Source organism: Ursus arctos, unplaced genomic scaffold, assembly GCF_023065955.2.
Source record: "Ursus arctos isolate Adak ecotype North America unplaced genomic scaffold, UrsArc2.0 scaffold_24, whole genome shotgun sequence".
NCBI classification, from domain to species: Eukaryota; Metazoa; Chordata; class Mammalia; order Carnivora; family Ursidae; genus Ursus; species Ursus arctos.
In genome coordinates, this window is record NW_026622919.1 from 22,461,975 (window position 1) to 22,481,437 (window position 19,463).

Below are 19,463 nucleotides of genomic sequence, written 5' to 3' on the forward strand. Positions count from 1 at the left end.
TATACATTCTGTGGGTTTTAACAAATGTAAAACGGTATGTATTCACCATTACAGTATCACACATAATTGTTTCACTGCTCTAAAAATCCTGTGTTTATCCAACCCTCCTTCCCAACCCCTGGCAACGACTAATCTTTTTACTGTCTCCACTGTGTTGCTTTTTCTAGAATGTCCTATAGTTGGAGTCAGACTGCAGTATGTTGCCTTTTCAGATTGGCTTCTTTCACTTAGTAATAATGCATTTAAGTTTCTTCCATGTTTTTTCACCATTGCTTGAGAGCTCATTTCTTTTTAGCTCTGAATAATATTCCATTGTCCGTATATACCAGTTTATTTATCCATTTACCTACTGAAGGAGTCCTTGGTTACTTCCTGGTTTTGGCAGTTATGAGTAAAGGTGCTGTAAATATCCATGTGCAAGTTTTTGTGAGGCCATGTTTTCAGCTCCTTTTGGTACGTACCAAGGAGCATGGCTGCTGGATGCTATGATAAGAGTATGTTTAGGATTGCCTGGCTGGCTCAGTAGGTAGAGCATCCAACTCTTGATCTTGGGGTCATGAGTTCAAGCACCATGGTGGGTGTAGAGATTACTTAAAAAAAAAAAAAGTGTTTAGTTTTGTAAGAAACTGCCAAACTGTCTTCCAGAATAACTGTATCATTTTGCATTCCCACCAGCAATGAGTGATGTTCTTGTTGCTCTGCACGCTCCCAAGCATTTGTTAGTGTTTTGGATTTTGTCCATTTTAATAGGTGTGTAGTGGTATGTCATTACTGTTTTAATTTGCAGGTCTCTAATGACATGATGTTGAAACCCTTTCATGTGCTTTCTTGTCATCTGTATATCATCTTCAGTGAGATGTCTGTTCAGGTCTTTGACACAATGTTAATTGTTCTTTTTCTTATTGTTGAGTTTTAAGAATTCTTGTATGCTTTGGATAACAGTCCTTTATCAGATGTGTCTTTTTTTTTTTTTTTTAAGATTTATTTATTTATTTGAGAGAGGAAGAGCAAGAAGGGGGAGAGGCAGAGGGAATCTTCAGGGAGGCTCCCTGCTGAGTGCAGAGCCTGACATGGGGCTCAGCCTCACAACCCAAAAGATCGTGACCTGAGCTGAAACCAAGAGTCGGACACTTAATCTACTGAGCCACCCAGGTGCCCCCAGATGTGTCTTTTGCAGATATTTTCTCCCAGTCTGTGGCTTGTCTTCTCATCCTATTGACATTGCCTTTCTCAGAGCAGAATTTTTAAATTTTTATTAAGTCCAGGTTATCATTTATTTCTTTCCTGGATTATACCTTTGGTGTTTTATCTGGAAAGTCATCACCCATACTCAAGATCAACTAGGTTTTCTCCTATGTTATCTTCCAGGAGTTTCATTTTACATTTAGGTCTGTAATCCATTTTGAGTTAATTTTTGTAAAAGACGTGAGGTCTATGTCTGCATTAGTTATTTTTGCATATCGGATGTCCAGTTGTTCCAGCATCATATGTTGAAAAGATAGCTCCATTGTATTGCATCTTCTCCTATGTCAAAAGTCAGTTGACTGTATTTATGTGGGTTTCTTTCTTTCTTTCTTTCTTTCTTTCTTTCTAAGATTTTACTTATTTATTTATCCAAAAGAGAGCGTGCACATGTACAAAAGCAGGGGGAAGGAGAAGCTGGCTCTCTGCTGAGCAGGGAGCCTGACGTAGGGCTCGATCCCAGGACCCTGGGATCATGACCTGAGCCGAAGGCAGCTGCTTAACCAACTGAGCCACCCAGGTGCCCCTGCATATAAACTTTAGAATCAGGTTTTCAGTATCCATAAAATAACTTTCTGGGATTTTTATTTGGATCGGGATTGGATCTCTAGATCAAGTTGGGAGGAACTGACATCTTGACAACATGGAGTCTTACTCATGAACATGGAATATCTCCGTTTATTTAGTTCTTGGGTATCTGTTATGAGTTTTGTAGTTTTTCTCGTATGGATCTTGTATATATTTTGTTAGATTTATACCTAAGTATTTAATTTTTTAATATGATAATGTAAATGATAAAGTGTTTTTAATTTCAAATACCACTTATTCATTACTGATACATAGAAAAGTGATTGACTTATGTATATTAATCTTGTATCCTGCAACCTTACTATAATTGCTTATTAGTTCCAGGAGTTTTTGGCTGAGTCTTTTGAATTTTCTACATGACCGTGTCATCTGTGAACAAGGACAGTTTTATTTCTACCATCCCAATATGTATACCTTTTATTTCGTTTTCTGGTCTTACTGCATTAGCAGCTAGGACTTTTCAGTACAATGTTGAAAAGCAGTGGTGAGACATCTTGGCTTTGTTATTCATCTTAGCTGGAAAGCTTGGAATTTCTCACCATTGAGTATGATGTTAGCTATAGGTTTTTTTTTTTTTCCCCAAAGATTTTATTTATTTGTTCATTCGACAGAGATAGAGACAGCCAGCGAGAGAGGGAACACAAGCAGGGGGAGTGGGAGAGGAAGAAGCAGGCTCATAGCAGAAGAGCCTGATGTGGGGCTCGATCCCATAACGCTAGGATCACGCCCTGAGCCGAAGGCAGACGCTTAACCACTGTGCCACCCAGGCGCCCCAGCTATAGGGTTTTTGTAGATGTTCTGTATCAAGTTGAAAAAATTCATCTTTATTCCTGCTTTGTTGAGAGATTTTATCATGAATGGGTATTGGATTTTGTCAAATGCTTTTTCTACATCTTCTGATGATTGTGTGATATTTCTTCTTTAGACTGTTGATGTGATGGAGTATATTGATTGATATTTGTATGTTGAAACTGCCTTGCATACTTGGATAAATCCCACTTGGTCATGGCATTTAAGTCTTTTTATATACTGTTGGATTCGATTTGCTAATATTTTGTTGAGGATTTTTGCATTTATGTTCTTTAGAGATATTGGTCTATAGTTTTCTTATATGTCTTTTGTTTTGATATTAGGGTAATGCAGGCTTCATAAAATGAGTTAGGAAGTATTCTTTCTGCTCCTATGCTCTGGAACAGACTGTAGAGAATGCATATCATTTCTTAATGTTTGGTAGAATTCACAAGTGAACCTATCTGGGCCTGTGCTTTCTGTTTTGGAAGATAATTATTGAGTCAATTTCTTTTTTTTTAATTTTTAAAGATTTATTTATTAATTTTAGAGAGTGTGTGTTTGTAAGTGGGTAGGGGAGGGCCAGAGAGAGAATCTAAAGCAGACTCCCCACTGAGCGTGGAGCCCAACGCAGGGCTTGATCTCACGAATCTGAGATCATGACCTGAGCTTAAACTAGGAGTTGGACACTCAACCAGCTGAGCCACCAAGGTGCCCCTGATTCCATTTCTTTTAATAGATATACAGCTATTCAGATTATCTGTTTCTTCTTGTGTGTGTTTTAGTAGATTGTGTGTTTCAAGAAGTTGGTCCATTTCATTGAGGTTTTTAAATTTGTGGGCAGAGACTTGTTTATAATATTCCCGTATTATTTTTAAATTTAATTTATTCATTTTTTGAGAGGGGGGAGGGGCAGAAGAAGAGGGAGAGAGAGAATCTTAAGCAGGCTTCACACCCAGCACAGAGCCCAATGCAGGACTCAGATCAGGACCCTGAGATCATGACCTTAGCCGAAATCAAGAATTGGTCACTTAACTGACTGAGCCACCCAGATGCCCCTCCTGTATTATTTTTTTAATGTCCATGGGATCTGTAGTGATGTTCCCTCTTTCAACTCTTTTCTTTATTTTTTTTTTAAGATTTATTTATTTATTTTAGAGAGAGAGAGGCGGTGGAAGGGGCAGAGAGACTCCCAAGCAGACTCCATGCTGAGCATGGAGCCCTATGCGGGGCTCGATTCCATAACCCTGAGATCAAGACCTGAGCTGAAACCAAGAGTCAGGCACTTAACTGACTGAACCACCCAGTCACCCCCCTCATTCAATTCTGATTTTAGTAATTTGTGTTTTTTCTCTTTTTCTCTTAACCTGGCTTGAGGCTTATTGATTTTGTTGATTTTTTTTTTTTTTTTTTTAAGAATCAGCTTTTGGTTTTGTTGATTTTTCTTTACTGATTTTCTATTTTAAATTTCATTGATTTCTACTCTAATTTTTTAAAAAAGATTTTATTTATTTATTAGAGAGAGTGAGCGAGAGAGAGCATGAATAGGGGGAGAGGCTGATGGAGGAGGAGAGGCAGACTTCCCCGCTGAGCAGGGAGCCCGACAAGGGGCTCAATCCCAGGACCCTGGGATCATGACCTGAGCCAAAAGCAGCCTCTTAACTGACTGAGCCACCTAGGCATCCCTGCTCTAATTTTTTTTTCTTCTGCTTCTTTTGGATTTAATTTGTTCTTCTTTTTCTAGTTTCCTAAGATAGATGCTGAGATGATTTATTTGATTTATTTTTATTTATTTATTTTTTTAAGTATGCTCTATGCCCAGTGTGGGGCTTGAACTCAAGCTCTACTGACTGACCCAGCCAGGTACCCCTAGATGATTGATTTTAGATCTTCTTTTGTAATATATGGTTTCAGTACTATAAATTTCCCTCTAAGCACTGCTCTCCCTGAATTTCACAAACTTTGATAAGTTGTATTTTCATTTTCGTTTAGTTAAAAATATTTAAAGATTTCTCTTGAGGTTTCTTCTTTGACCTATATGTTATTTAGAAGTATTATAATTATTTAATTTCCAAATATCTGAGGATTTTTCCAGCTATTTTTCTTTTTCTTTTTTTTTTTTTAAGATTTTATTTATTTATTTGACAGAGATAGAGACAGCCAGCGAGAGAGGGAACACAAGCAGGGGGAGTGGGAGAGGAAGAAGCAGGCTCATAGCGGAGGAGCCTGATGTGGGGCTCGATCCCACAACGCCGGGATCACGCCCTGAGCCGAAGGCAGGCACTTAACCGCTGTGCCACCCAGGCGCCCCTCCAGCTATTTTTCTGTTACTGATTTCTAGTTTAATTCCTTTGTGGTCAGAGAGCAGGCATTTTATGATTTCTATTTTTTAAAATTAGTTAAAGTGTGTCTGTGACCAAGAATATGGTCTGTCTTGGTGAATGGTCCAAATGAGCTTGAGTAAAATGTGTAACACAAGCTGTTGTGTGATGAAGTCTTCTATAGATGTCAATTATATCCAGTTGATTGATGATGCTATTGAGTTCAACTATATCCTTACAGATTTTCTGCTGCTGAATCTGTTTATTTCTGATGGAAGGGTGTTAAGGTCTTCAACTCTAGTAGTAGATTCATCTGTTTCTCCTTGCCATTCTGTCAGTTTTTGCCTCATGTATTTTGATGCTTTACTGTTAGATAGGTAGACATTAAGAATTGTTATGCCTTGCTGAAGTATTGCCCCCTTCTCATTATGTAATGTTCCTTTTAACTTTTCTTGCTTTGAAGTCTGCTCTGTCTGAAATTAATACAGCTGCTACTCCCACTTTCTTTTGATTAGTGTCAGTGTATCTTTTTCTATCCCTTTACTTTTAATCTGAAAAGTTTTTTAGTGGTTGCCCTAGAGTTTGCAATATATATTTATAATTAATCCATTCACTTTCAGATAACACCATAGTGCTTCACAAGTATTACAAGTATTTTATAATAACAAAATATTTCCGGTTCCTTCCTGCCATCCCTTGTTTCATTGCTGTCATTCATTTCACTTATGCATAAACACACACATACACAGAAGCCAACATAATCAAATACATTGTTACTATTAATATTTTGAACAAACTTATCTTTTAGATCAATTAAAAGTGAACAACCATTTTTATTTTACCTTCATTCATTCATTCTCTGATGCTCTTTCTTTATGTAGATTGGAGTTTCTGACCTATATCATTTTCCTTTTCTCTAAAGAACTTCTTATAACATATCTTGCAAAGCATGTCTACTCAACAAATTCCGTCAGTTTTTGTTTGTCTGACAAAAGTATTTCTTCCCATTTTTTTTTTTTTAAGATTTTATTTATTTTTTTGAGAGAGAGAGAACGTGAGCAGGGGAGGAGCAGAGGGGGAAGGAGGGGAAAGAATCTTAAGCAGATTCCACATTGAGCACGGAGCCCCATGCGGAGCTCCATCTCATGACCCTGAGCTCATGACCTGAGCTGAAACCAGGAGTTGGACACTTAAAAACTGAGCCACTCAGGCGCCCCTCCCCCTACTTTTTTAAAAAGACTTACTTTTTTCAGAGCAGTTTAGGTTCACAGAAGGAATGAGAGGAACATTCTCTTTCACTTTTGAAAGATCATTTTGAAGGATACAGAATTCTAGTTAGTTTTTCTTTCTCAGCCCTTTAAATTTTTCATTCCATTGTCTTCTTGCTAGCATGGTTTCTGAGAAGTTGAATGTAATTCTTATCTTGCTCTTCAATAGATAAAGTGTTTTTTCACCTCTGGCTTCTTTCAGGACTTTTTCTTTATATTTGATTTTCTAACGTTTGAATATGATATGCCTAGGTTTAGGGGTTTTGGCATTTATCCTGCTTGGTCTTCTGTGAGCTTTGTGGATCTGTGGTTTGGTGTCTGACATTAATTTGGGGACTTCTCAGCCATCATTGCTCCAAATATTGCTTCTGTTCCTTTCTTTTTCTTGTCCTTCTGGTATTCCCATCATGTATATGTTACACTTTTTGTGGTTTTCCCACAGTTCTTGGATATTTTATTCTGGTTTTTTTTTTTTCCCCCAGTTTTTTTCTTTCTTTCTTTCTTTCTTTCTTTTTTCAGTTTTGGAGATTTCTTTTGTCATGTCTACAAGCTCAGAGATTGTTTCCTCAGCCCATGAAGGCATTCTTTATTTCTGTTACTATGCTTTTGATTTCTATCATTTTTAAAATTCTTTTTTAGAATCTCTATCTCTCTACTTACATTATCGATCCATCCTTGATGTGTCTGCTTTTTTCGTTAAAGCTCTGAGCATATTAATCATAGTTCTAAAAAAATCTAGTCTGAGAATTCCAACATTCCTGCCGTAACTGACTCTGGATTTGATGCTTGTTTAGTGTCTTCAAATTGCATTTTCTGCCTTTTAGTATGCTATCCAGGATTTTTTGAGAGGCAGGCATGAGGTGCTGGGAGAAGGAACTACAATAAAATAGGCCTTTATTTTATTTTAAAGATTTTATTTATTTATTTGACAGAGAGAGACAACAGCGAGAGAGGGAGCACAAGCAGGGGGAGTGGGAGGGGAAGAAGCAGGCTTCCAGCAGAGGAGCCTGATGTGGGGCTCGATCCCAGGACTCTGGGATCACGCCCTGAGCCGAAGGCAGACACTTAACTGAGCCACCCAGATGCCCCTAAAATAGGCCTTTAATAACGCTATGGTAACGTGAAGGGGTAGGGAAATTATTATATAATTCTATGACTAGGTCTCAGTCTTTCAGTGTCCCTGGTCTGTGAACTTCACTAGTACTTTCAGGTTTTCTCCCCCACTGGTGGGACAGGATGGCTGGTGGGGCTGGAGTTTGTTCTTTCCCTTACCCCAAGTAGGTTAGGCTCTGATAAAAACCAGCAGGTTAAGCTCTGGTAAAATAGTTTCTCTTGAAGGCAAAGTTTATTAAGAACAGAATGCCCTAGCATATTTCAGAATAGCTCCTTTTCCTCTCCTCCTGCCAGAAGCATGAAGGGATTTTTCTCTGATATTCACTGTTAAGACCTGGTAACTCCCAGAGGTAAAACTCACAAGAGTTTGTCGGGGGGGAGTCCCCCTTCTGACCAGGTTCTTCTGGAATTTTTTAACTCTCTGACTTGTCCACACTGCTCCTCCTGGACTTCACCAGTTACAGCACAGGTCTACTTACCCCAGGGTAGGAAGCAAAAACCTATGGGTTTTTGCCCAAGTAAGTTGTGATTCTTTGTGTCTGCCAGTCACCAATCCTTTTGGCAGTGGTTTATCCCGTGACCTCACCTCTCTGACAGATCTAAGAAGAGTTGTTGATTTTTCAGTTTGTTTAGCTTTTTACTTGTTGGTAGGTTGAAGTAGCAACTTCTGAACTTATTATATGCAAGACCAGAAATTCTTCTGGTGATTTTATTTTTATTTCCAATATAAAAGGTTGTGTTTTATTTTATTTATTTTTTATTTTTTATTTTTTTTAAAGATTTTATTTATTTATGTGACAGAGAGACAGCCAGTGAGAGAGGGAACACAGCAGGGGGAGTGGGAGAGGAAGAAGCAAGCTCATAGCGGAGGAGCCCGATGTGGGACTCGATCCCGGTACGCCGGGATCACGCCCTGAGCCGAAGGCAGACGCCCAACCGCTGTGCCACCCAGGCGCCCCTAAAAGGTTGTGTTTTAAAAATACACAAGCAATTTATGCCTTTTTGTGGGTGTATGCGTTCATTTCTTTGGGTAGATCCTGGGAATACGATGGCTGCATCATATGGTAAATGGAGAATTTTTAAACAAACTGTCAGTTTTCCAAAGTGGTTGTATCATTTTATATTCTCATTAACTGTGTTCCAGTTGCTCCACATCCTTGTTATTTTTAAGTGCTAACACTTTTTAATTTTAACTATTCAAGTGATTATGTAGTGGTATCTTGTTATGGTTTTAATTTACATTTCCCTAATAGCTAATGATGTCAAACATCTTTTCATGCCCTTATTTATCATCCTTATATCTTCCTTGTTGAACTATCTATTCAGACCTTTGCCATTTGTCTGGGGGTTTGTTTATGTGCTTATTGAATTTTAAGAGTTCTGTATGTATTCCAAATACAAGCCTTTGTTGGACAAATGTTTTGCAAATATGCTTTCCCAGTTTTGTGGCTTTTCTTTTTTTTTTTTTTAATTTTTTGTTTTTAAAGATTTTATTATTTGTCAGAGAGAGGGAGAGTGAGCACAAGTAGGGAGAGCGGCAGGCAGAGCAGGCAGAGGGAGAAGCAGGCTCCCCACTGAGCAAGGAGCCCAATGCGGGACTCAATCCCAGGACCCTGTGATCATGACCCAAGCCAAAGGCAGATGCTTAAATGACTGAACCACCCAGGTGTCCCTGCCTTTTCATTTTTGTTGCAGTGTTTTTTTATGAGTATTAGTTTTTAATGTCAGTGAATTCCAATTTATGCATGTCTGTATGTATGTATGCAAATTCTACTCTGAATGTGGGGTTCAAACTCACAACCCTGAGATCAAAAGTCGTATGTTCTACTGACTGAGCCAGCCAGGCACCTTGATGAATTCTGTTTGATTGAATTCTTCTTTTATAGTTATATATATCTTTTGAAGATTTTATTTATTTGTCAGAGAGAGAGAGCAAAAGAGTACAAGCAGGGGGAATGACAGGCAGAGGGAGAAGCAGGCTCCCCGCTGAGCAAGGAGCTGGATGAGGGACTGGGTCCCAGGAGTCTGGGATCATGACCTGAGCCAAAGGCAGACACTTAACCTACTGAGCCACCCAGGTGTCCCTAGTCATATTTTTTTGTGACCTGTTTAAGATGTTATAAAATTTAAGAACATTAAGGTTATTTTCTGTGTTTTCTTCTAGAAGTTTTATAATTTAAATTTTTGCAGTTAGACCTTTGATCCATTTTGAGTTAAATTTGGCATATGGTATGAGATATAAAGATAGAGGTTCTGTTTCTTAATACTTTATTTACTGGTATACAGCTGTTCACTTTTTCTAGCACATGTGTTAAAAAGATTACTCTTTCCCTTTTGAATTTCTGTACTCTCTGTTCTGTTCCATTTTAAGTCTTGAAATTAGGTAATATAGGTCCTCTATCTTTGTTCTTTTTAAAAATGATTTTGGCTATTCTAGGTCCCTTTAATTTTCATATGAAAATTTTCATATGAATTTTAATTCAATCTTAATTTAATTTTTCATATGAATTTTTGTCAAGTCTTACAGTAAAAGCTATGGGTATTGTTATAGGTATTGCGTTGAATCCATTGAGGAGAGCAATATTGAACCCTCTCATTCATGAAGAATATATATTTTTCCACTTACTCAGATCTTTCTTAATTTCTGTCAGATTGTAGGAGTTTCTACTTTAGCTCATTCTAGAGAAGAATTAATTTTCTGCTTTTTTAGGGGGAGAGGACAGACAGAATACAGCCAGGTCAATTTTTTTTTAATTGTGGTAAAATGCACGTAACGTATAATTTACCATCTTAACCATTTATAATTGTACGGTTCACTGGTACACATCCACATTATTGAGCATCCATCACCACCATCATCTCCAGAACTCTTTTTATCTCGCAAAACCAAAACTCTGTTCCCATTAAAAATAACTAATTCTTCCCATCCCTCTGCCCCTGGTAACCTCCATTCTACTTTTTGTTTCTATGAATTTGACTATTCTGGGTATCTCACTTAAGTGGAATCCTACAGTATTTGCCATTTTATATTTTACTTGTTTCATTTAGCATAAGTTCAAGATCATCCATGTCGTAACATGTTTCAGAATTTCTCTCTTAAGGCTGGATAATATTCCATTGTATGTAATAGATTGCATTTTGTTTATCCATTTATATGTCAGTGAACACTTGGGTTGCTTCCACCTTTTTTCGTTTAAAGATTTATTTATTTATTTTAGAGAGAGAGCACGGGTAGGGAGGGGGAGAGGGAGAGGGAGAGAATCTCAAGCAGACTCAGCTGAGCACGGAGCCCCACACGGGGCTCAATCTTACGACCCTGAGATCGCAGCTGAACCGAAACCGAGAGTTGCACACTTAACCGGCTGCACCACCCAGGCACTCCCGGTTGCTTCCACCTTCTAACTGTTGTGAATAATGCTGCTATCAACGTGGGTATACAAATATCTCCTTGAGACTATTTCAGTTCGTTTGGATATATATCCGAAATGGAATGGCTGGATGATATGGTAATTTTATTTTTAATTTTCTGAAGAATCACCGTACCATTTTCTGTGGCAGCTGCACCATTTTACGTTCCCACTGATTGTACAGAAGGGTTCCAGTTTCTCCACATCTTTGCTATAACTTGTTATTTTCTTTTTTTGATAATAGCCATCCTAATTGGTATGAAGTGGTATCTCATTGTGGTTTTGATTTGTATTTCTCTAATGATTAGTGATTTTTTTTCATGGGCTTATTGGCCATTTGTATATCTTAGGAGAAATGTCTAAGTTCTTTGTCCATTTTTTCAGAAGATTTATTTATTTATTTTAGAGAGAGACAGAGCATGTGCACATGTGCAGGGGCAGGGGGAGAGAGAGAGAGGGAGAGAAACAGACTCCCTCTTGAGCACGGAGCTCAGTGTGGGGCTTGATCCCAGGACCCTGAAATCATGACCTGGCCGAAATTAAGAGTCAGACGCTTAACCGACTGAACCACCCAGGTGCCCCATTGCCCATATTTTAATTGGGTTTTTTACTTTTTTATTGTTGAGTGTGGGAGTTCTTAATATATTCTGGATATTAACCCCTTATCAGATATATTATGCAGATATTTTCTTCTTCTGTAGGTTGCCTTTTTACTCTGTTGATTGTGTCTTAATGTACAAGTTTTTTATTTTTTATTTTTATTTTTTATTTTTTTAAAAAGATTTTATTTATTTATTCGACAAAGATAGAGACAGCCAGCGAGAGAGGGAACACAAGCAGGGGGAGTGGGAGAGGAAGAAGCAGGCTCATAGCGGAAGAGCCTGATGTGGGGCTCGATCCCGCAACGCCAGGATCACGCCCTGAGCTGAAGGCAGGCGCTTAACCACTGTGCCACCCAGGCGCCCCACAAGTTTTTTATTTTGATGAAGTTCAGTTTGTCCATTTTTTTCTTTTGTTGCCTGTGCTTTTGATGTAATATCCAAGGAATCATTGCCACATCCAATTTCATAAAACTTTTGTATTTTCTTCTAAGAGTTTTGTAGTGTTAGTTCTCATAATTAGGTCTTTGATCCATTTTGAGTTCATTTTTTTTAAATTAAGTTTTTAAGTTTAATTCCAGGATAGTTAACATACAGTGTTATAGGGATGCCTGGCTGGCTCAGTCCAAAGAGCATGCAACTCTTGATCTCAGGGTTGTGAGTTCGAGCCCCATGTTGGGTATAGAGATTAAAAAAAAAAAGTGGGGGAAGGGAACCTTACAGTGTTATATTAGTTTCAGGTGTACAATATAGTAATTCAACAGGTTCAGCTTTATTCTTTTGCATGTGGATATCCAGCTTTCCCAGCACTGTCTCTTTTTTAAAGATTGCCCGTTCCCTGTTGAATGATCTTATTGGCACCCTTGTTGAAAATCATTTGACCGTATATGCAAGAGTTTATTTCCGGGTTCTCCATTTTATTCCATTCATCTGTATCTCTTGCTTTATGCCAGTACCACACTTTTTTTGGTTATTGTATCTTTGTAATCAGGAAATGTGAAACTTCCAACTTTGTTCTTTTTTCAAGATTGGTTTGGCTCTAAAGGGACTTTTAAGATTCTATATGAACTTTTAGTGGACTTTTCAATTTCTGCAAAAAACATTGTTGGGCTTTTGAGAGGGATTGTCCCGAATCTATAGATTACTTTGGATATTATGAACAATTTTTTCAAGTTTTTAAACTTTTTAAAAGATTTTTTAAATTTATGGGGGGGGGGCATGAGTGGGGCAAGGAGCAAAGGGAGAGAATCTTAAGCAGACTCCTTGCTGGGCATGGAGCTTGACTCGGAGCTCAGTCTCACAACCCATGAGATCATGACCTGAGCTGAAACCAAGAGTTGGATGCTCAACTGACTGAGTCACCCAGGAGCCCCAAGTTTTAAAAAAATTTTTAAGTAATCTCTACACCCAACATGGGGCTCAAACCCACAGCCCTGAGATCGAGTTACATGTTCTACCAACTAAGCCAGCCAAGCGCCCCATGGATATTATGCACACCTTAATATTGACTTGTAATCCATAAACAAGGGATGTCTTTCCATTTGTTTCTATCTTCTTCAACTTTTTTCAGCAACATTTTTTAGTTTTCAGCATTCAGGTCTTTCACTTCCTTGATTAAATTTGTTCCTGGGTATGTTATATTATTTTTGATATTATTGCAAATGGGATGGTTTTGTTAATTTCCTTTTGAAATTGTTCATTGTTAGTGTATAGAAATGCAGCTAATTTCTGCATGTTGATTCTGTGTCCTACAACTTTGCTGAATTCATTTATTCTAACAGTTTTTTTTTTTAGAACCTTGAGGTTTTCCTACATATAAGATCATTTTGTCTGTGAACAGAGATAATTTACTTCTTCCTTTCCAATTTGAATGCTTTTTATTTTTCTTTCTTGCCTAATTACTCTGACTAGAACCTCTAGTACTGTGTGATTAGAAGTGGCAAAAAACAGTCCTCCTGTTTTATTCCTGATCTGAAGGAGAAAGTTTTCGTTCTTTCACTAAGTGAGATCATCTTGATCCAGTTGAATCTGTTTGTTTTTTCCAAGTTGTTCTTATTCGTGGTTTGTAGTCTGGTCAAGGGTGTTTACTAAGGTTTTCCCTTCCCTTCTGGGCCCTGAAATCCAGTATTTAATTCCCTCCCATCATAAAACTGCTGAAATATAGGAGTCAGCAAATGTGTTGAAGGAAAATTGAATGGAGAATCTTAGACTTTATCTGTTATTCCATTTTTCTGGGATGTTGGCCATTTGAATCCTGGCAGCTTTGGTAGTCCTGAATTCTAGTTTTTGTGTCTTCAGCCCCATAAGACTACCACAAGCTTTATGACTCTTCTTTCTTCATTGGCCTCTGTGTTCTGCTTAGAAGTCAGAAAATGCAGCAAGGGAATAAAGAACCCATGAATACAGAGCTGATCTTTTTGTGATTCCCATTCAAACACTTAAAAAATTTTTTATCGGGTTTTTATAATTGTTCTGATACCACCTAAGCTGTCATAGCCAGAAGCAGAAGTCTAGATTAAAAATGTGAAACATGGGGGGCGCCTGGGTGGCACAGCGGTTAAGCGTCTGCCTTCGGCTCAGGGTGTGATCCCGGCGTTATGGGATTGAGCCCCGCATCAGGCTCCTCCACTGGGAGCCTGCTTCTCCCTCTCCCACTCCCCTGCTTGTGTTCCCTCTCTCACTGGCTGTCTCTATCTCTGTTAAATAAATAAATAAAATCTTTAAAAAAAAAAAAAAAGTGAAACATGGGCCGCCTGGGTGGCTCAGTCAGTTAAGCATCTGCCTTTGGCTCAGGGCATGATCCCAGGGTCCTGGGATCAAGCCCCATGTGGGGCTTCTTGCTCAGTGGGAAGCCTGCTTCTCCCTCTCCCTCTGCCTGCTGCTCCCCTGCCTGTGCACGTGCTCTCTCTCTCTCACTCTGTCAAATAAATAACTAACATCTTAAAAAAAAAATAAAACCATTCTTTTAAAAAATAAATAAATAAAAATAAAAATGTGAAACATAATTGGGGCCTGGCTGGCTCAGTCCATTGAGCATGCAACTCTGGATCTTGGGGTCGTGAGTTCAAGTCCCATGTTGGGCATAGAGCTTGCTTTAAAAAAAAAAAAGGTGAAACATAATTCATTACCAGATCTGTAGTAGAAGATGGTATTTCATTCAGCTATTTGTAGGTATGGAGGTAAGATTGTTATTAAAGCTTAAAATGCTTTTGTAAACATTTTACAGGAATGCTTTTTAAAATGTAAAGAATTATAAAACAATGACAGGTATATATTGTTTTGCTTATTTTTTTTTTATTACAAAAGAAATACATGTTTGTTGTCATAAAATCAAACAATATAGACTATAAGATAAGAAGTCTCTTTTTGGGGCGCCTGGGTGGCTTAGTCGTTAAGCATCTGCCTTCGGCCCAGGGCGTGATCCCGGAGTCCTGGGATCGAGTCCCACGTCGGGCTCCTCTGCTGGGAGCCTGCCTCTTCCTCTCCCACTCCCCCTGCTTGTGCCTCTTCTCTCGCTGGCTGCCTCTCTCTCTGTCAAATAAATAAATAAAATCTTAAAAAAAAAAAAAAAAAAGTGCTCTTTTTTCCCTGCTGTCATTGTACCATCTACCCCTCCAGACCCAGAAGTAGCCTCTGTCAGTAATCTGATATGAATTCTTTCATACATGCAAATTTTTCCATTTAATTGCAGAAGTGAGATTGTGATATACTGTGTTTTGCAACTTGCTTCTTTAACCTAATGTGATATTCACTTTTTAGACTATATACAGATATGTCTCATAAAGACCTAGTATAAATTTGTCATTTTATGAAGCCATTTCTTTTCTTTTTTCTTTTTTTCTTAAGTAGGCTCTGTGCCCAGGGTGGGTCTTGAACTCATGACCCCAAGATCAGGAGTCACATGCTGTCCTGACTGAACTAGCCAGGCACACCTAAAGCCCGCCCTCCCTCCCTCCCTCGCTCCCTGCCTTCTTCCTTTCTTTCAAACATTTACGTTTATTTTTTTAGTAATCTCTACCCCCAACTTGGGGCTCATACTCATGACCCTGAGACCAAGAGTTGCATGCTCTTCCACTGAGCTAGCCAGGCACTCCCCTAAAGCCATTTCTTAATGCACCTTATTATCCTTCCCTTTTTTGACTGTTGTGAGCAGTCGTGCAAAGGACATCTTTTGTGCACCAAATAAATTGCATCAAAAATAAGAGAACTGTTTTAAATTTTTAACATATTAAATTATCTGTTGTAGATATTATTATCAAATATCCTTGCTAAAAAGTTGCATCATTGTACATGCCCATCAAGAGTGTGAGACTGTTCATGGGAAACCTGGGTGGCTTAGTCTGTAAAGCATTCAGCTCTTGATTTTGGCTCAGGTCATGATCAGGGTCGCCAGATTGAGCCCTGTGTTGTGCTCTGCCCTGGCTGTGAAGCCTGCTTAAGATTCTCTCCCTCTTGGGGTGCCTGGGTGGCACAGCGGTTAAGCGTCTGCCTTCAGCTCAGGGCGTGATCCTGGCGTTCTGGGATCGAGCCCCACATCAGGCTCTTCCGCTATGAGCCTGCTTCTTCCTCTCCCACTCCCCCTGCTTGTGTTCCCTCTCTCGCTAGCTGTCTCTATCTCTGTCGAATAAATAAATAAAATCTTAAAAAAAAAAAAAAAGATTCTCTCCCTCTCCTTCTGCCCCTTCCCCCCACATGTGCTGTGTGCTCTCTCTCCCTCAAAAAAAAAAAAAAGTATGCGACTATTTACATCCTTATATAGCCATTTGTACTGAGTGTTGTTATCAATCTGTACTACCATTACACTAAATATTATCAATCTTTCTGTTCTAAGAAATGAAAAATACATTGTTTTTATTTGAACATTTTATTGTATATCTACAATATATAAAATGTATGTTCAAAAGCAACATAAAGTTGGTCAAAAATATCGCAGGGGCGCCTGGGTGGCACAGCGGTTAAGCGTCTGCCTTTGGCTCAGGGCGTGATCCTGGCGCTGTGGGATCGAGCCCCACATCAGGCTCCTCTGCTATGAGCCTGCTTCTTCCTCTCCCACTCCCCCTGCTTGTGTTCCCTCTCTCGCTGGCTGTCTCTGTCTCTGTCAAATAAATAAATAAAATCTTTAAAATATATATATATGTATATTGCAGATATACAGTTGTTACAAAAAAAGCAAAAGGCCAATAAGTATGTGAAAAGATATTCAACCCTATTAATAAAAGGTTCATGGAAAGCAGAGTCTCATACTCTTGTTTGGGCATGTAAAATGATGCAACTTTTTAGGAAGGGTATTTGAGAATCATATCTATAACAGATAATTTGATATGTGTTAAAAATTTAACAGTACTCTTACTTTTGATGCAGTTTATAAGATTAAAATCTTAAATTTCTAATTCCTGATATTAGTGGGATTTCTAAGTTTATCTATGAAACTGTGATGCTTTCTATGCAAAATGTATGTATTTTAAAATAAGTAATTTGTAAATATAATTAGTTCAAACTGACATCAGATTGAATATATCCTTGCCTTAGAAGGAACAAATGATACTGTTAGTCAACCCTTTTATTCGTTTTTAGCACAAGTCAGAGATAAAAAAAACATGAAGTTTATAATTGTACATACTTGCATTCTTTCACTTTCACTTTAGTTGGATTTGAATGATAACAAAAGGTTCTGATAAGGAATAGTCACGTTTCCATAAGGTTATGTACAAATAGAAAGTATATGAGTATATAATGGTTTAAAATTTATCTTATTTGTATTTAGTAAATTTTTTTAAAGATTTATTTCCTTGAGAGAGAATGAAAGAGTGTGGGAGGGGAGGGGCAGAGGTAGAGAGAGAATCCTAGAGAGGACTCCTCACTGAGCATGGAGCCCGACTTGGGGCTAAGTCACAGGACCCTGAGATCATGAACTGAGCTAAAATCGAAAGTCTGATGCTTAACCGACTGAGCCACCCAGGCACCCCTGTATTTAGTAAGTTTTTAAACATTAAACAGCTTTAAGGTGGTATGGATTGCTTTAGTGACTGTTTTCACACATTTAGATGACTTATCATTTGATTATAGAAGATACACTGGTCTTCCTAAGTTAGGTTCCCTAACTTAACCAGCTTAGAGGCCCAATCCTGTGTATCATTTTTTATAATAATGATAATGTTTAGTAGTAATGATAAAAATAATGAAGAATTCACTGCCAGGAACTTAAGTGCATTACATATTCGTATAGACAGCAACCTTAGGTACAGAGAGGTTGTGTAACTTAGTATAGGTCGCAAGACTGGTAACTGATGCAGATCCAGGTAGTTTGACTTCTAGGGTCCATATGCTGATCACCATAGTCTATTGCTTGTTATTAATTTAACCACACCATGTTATAATTACTTGTTTGTATCTGCACTTCTTACTAGAATCTAAGTTCCTTAAGAACCAAGAGCCATGATTCATTCTTTTTCTCCTGTGGTCTTTGATGGTATCTGATGTAGAGTAGGGGTTCCATAAATATTCATTTAGTAAAATAAAGTAATATCTAAAGAGATGGAGTAAGTCTGTCATATTTGTTAGGCCTGAATTTCTTCATATGCTTATCCTATTGACTTTTATGGGTAACAAACAAAATTACATTATATTTGGGATTATTTTGTCATTAACTTTAATTTGTGTTTTATTCCCTTTGAGGAATACATCAAGGTATTTACTAATTGTAAAGATTCTGTGCAGTGTTTTAAATTAAGAAAATGAAGAGCATAAAAATTGTAAATCGTGTTATTTTTAGATTAAATGGAAAAGAAGAAGGGATTCCATAATGTATCATAATACTGTATTATGCCAGGTTTCTTCCCCCAGTTTTAGTGAGGTATAATTAACAAATAAAAATTATATATATTTAAGATAAACAATTTGATGTTTTACTATACATATACATTGTGAAATAATCATAACAAGCTAATTAACATATCTATCACCTCACATAGTTAATTTTCTTCATTTCTTTTTCAGTTGTTTTTTTTTTTTTTTTTGTGGTGAGAACACTTAAGATTTACCTTCTTAGCAAATTTCAAATATACAATACAGTATTGTTAACTGTAGTCACATTGCTATATATCAGATCTCCAAAAGATCTTGCATAACTGAAACTTTATACACTTCGACTAATGTCTCCCCATTTCCCCATCCTCCTAGCTCTTGGCAGCCACCATTCTGTGAATGGTTATTTACTTTGATTATTTTAGGTTCCACATACAAGTGATAATTGTATAGTACTTGTCTTTCTGTGTCTGGCCTATTTCACTTAGCATAATGTCTTCCAGGTTCATCTGTGTTGTCACAAATGGCAGGATTTCCTTTTTTAAGGCTGAATAGTATTCCATTGTGTATATACACATGCTTGCAACCCCCCCCCCCCCCCATTTTCCTATCCACTCATCCAGCAGCAGATATTTATGGTTGTTTCCATATCTTGGCTATTTTGAGTAATGCTGTAATGAACATCAGAGTTACTCATTTCGTGTCCTTTGTGTATATATCTAGAAATGGGATTCTGGATCATAAGATAGCTCTATTTTTAATTTTTTGAAGAACCTTCATAACTGTTTTCCATAATGGCTTTAACAATTACATTCCTACCAGCTTTATACAAGGGTTCTCTTTTCTCCACATCCTCGCCACCACCTGTTTATTATCTTTTGTCTTTTTGATAATATATGTGCTGTTCTTAAATGCAAAACTGGTGGAGTTGTTCTCCAAATCAGTGCTTCTTAACTTTCGTCCCAAGACATTCATAGAAAATGATTATGTTTTCTTGGTACACTGGAAAGAAGAGGCTCACATGAGGAAGGTGACAGAAGTATCTCATTGTTCAAGTGCTATCTGGCCCAAGGGCCAAGGAAATCAGCATCTTGGTAGACCTGCAATTCATATTTGGAGCTGCCAGAGAACACTGGGAAAACTCTGCTGTAAATAGTTTCGACGTATTAGCATTACAAAGGATCTTAGCTATCACATCTCTTATAACAAAATATCATTTTACTTATTTATTTTTACTTCTATATATTTTACTTCTATATACATAAGTAATAACTTTATGAACTTATTACATTTATATGTAGTTGACCCTTGAACAATGCAGGGGTTAGGGGC

At 37.8% G+C, this 19,463-nt stretch overlaps 1 protein-coding gene across 1 annotated transcript in view; it reads left to right on the plus strand.

Annotated features, from left to right (window-relative positions):
* NPEPPS (aminopeptidase puromycin sensitive) overlaps positions 1–19,463 on the plus strand; it is a 94,292-nt gene that overhangs the window by 15,052 nt on the left and 59,777 nt on the right. The window lies entirely within an intron of this gene.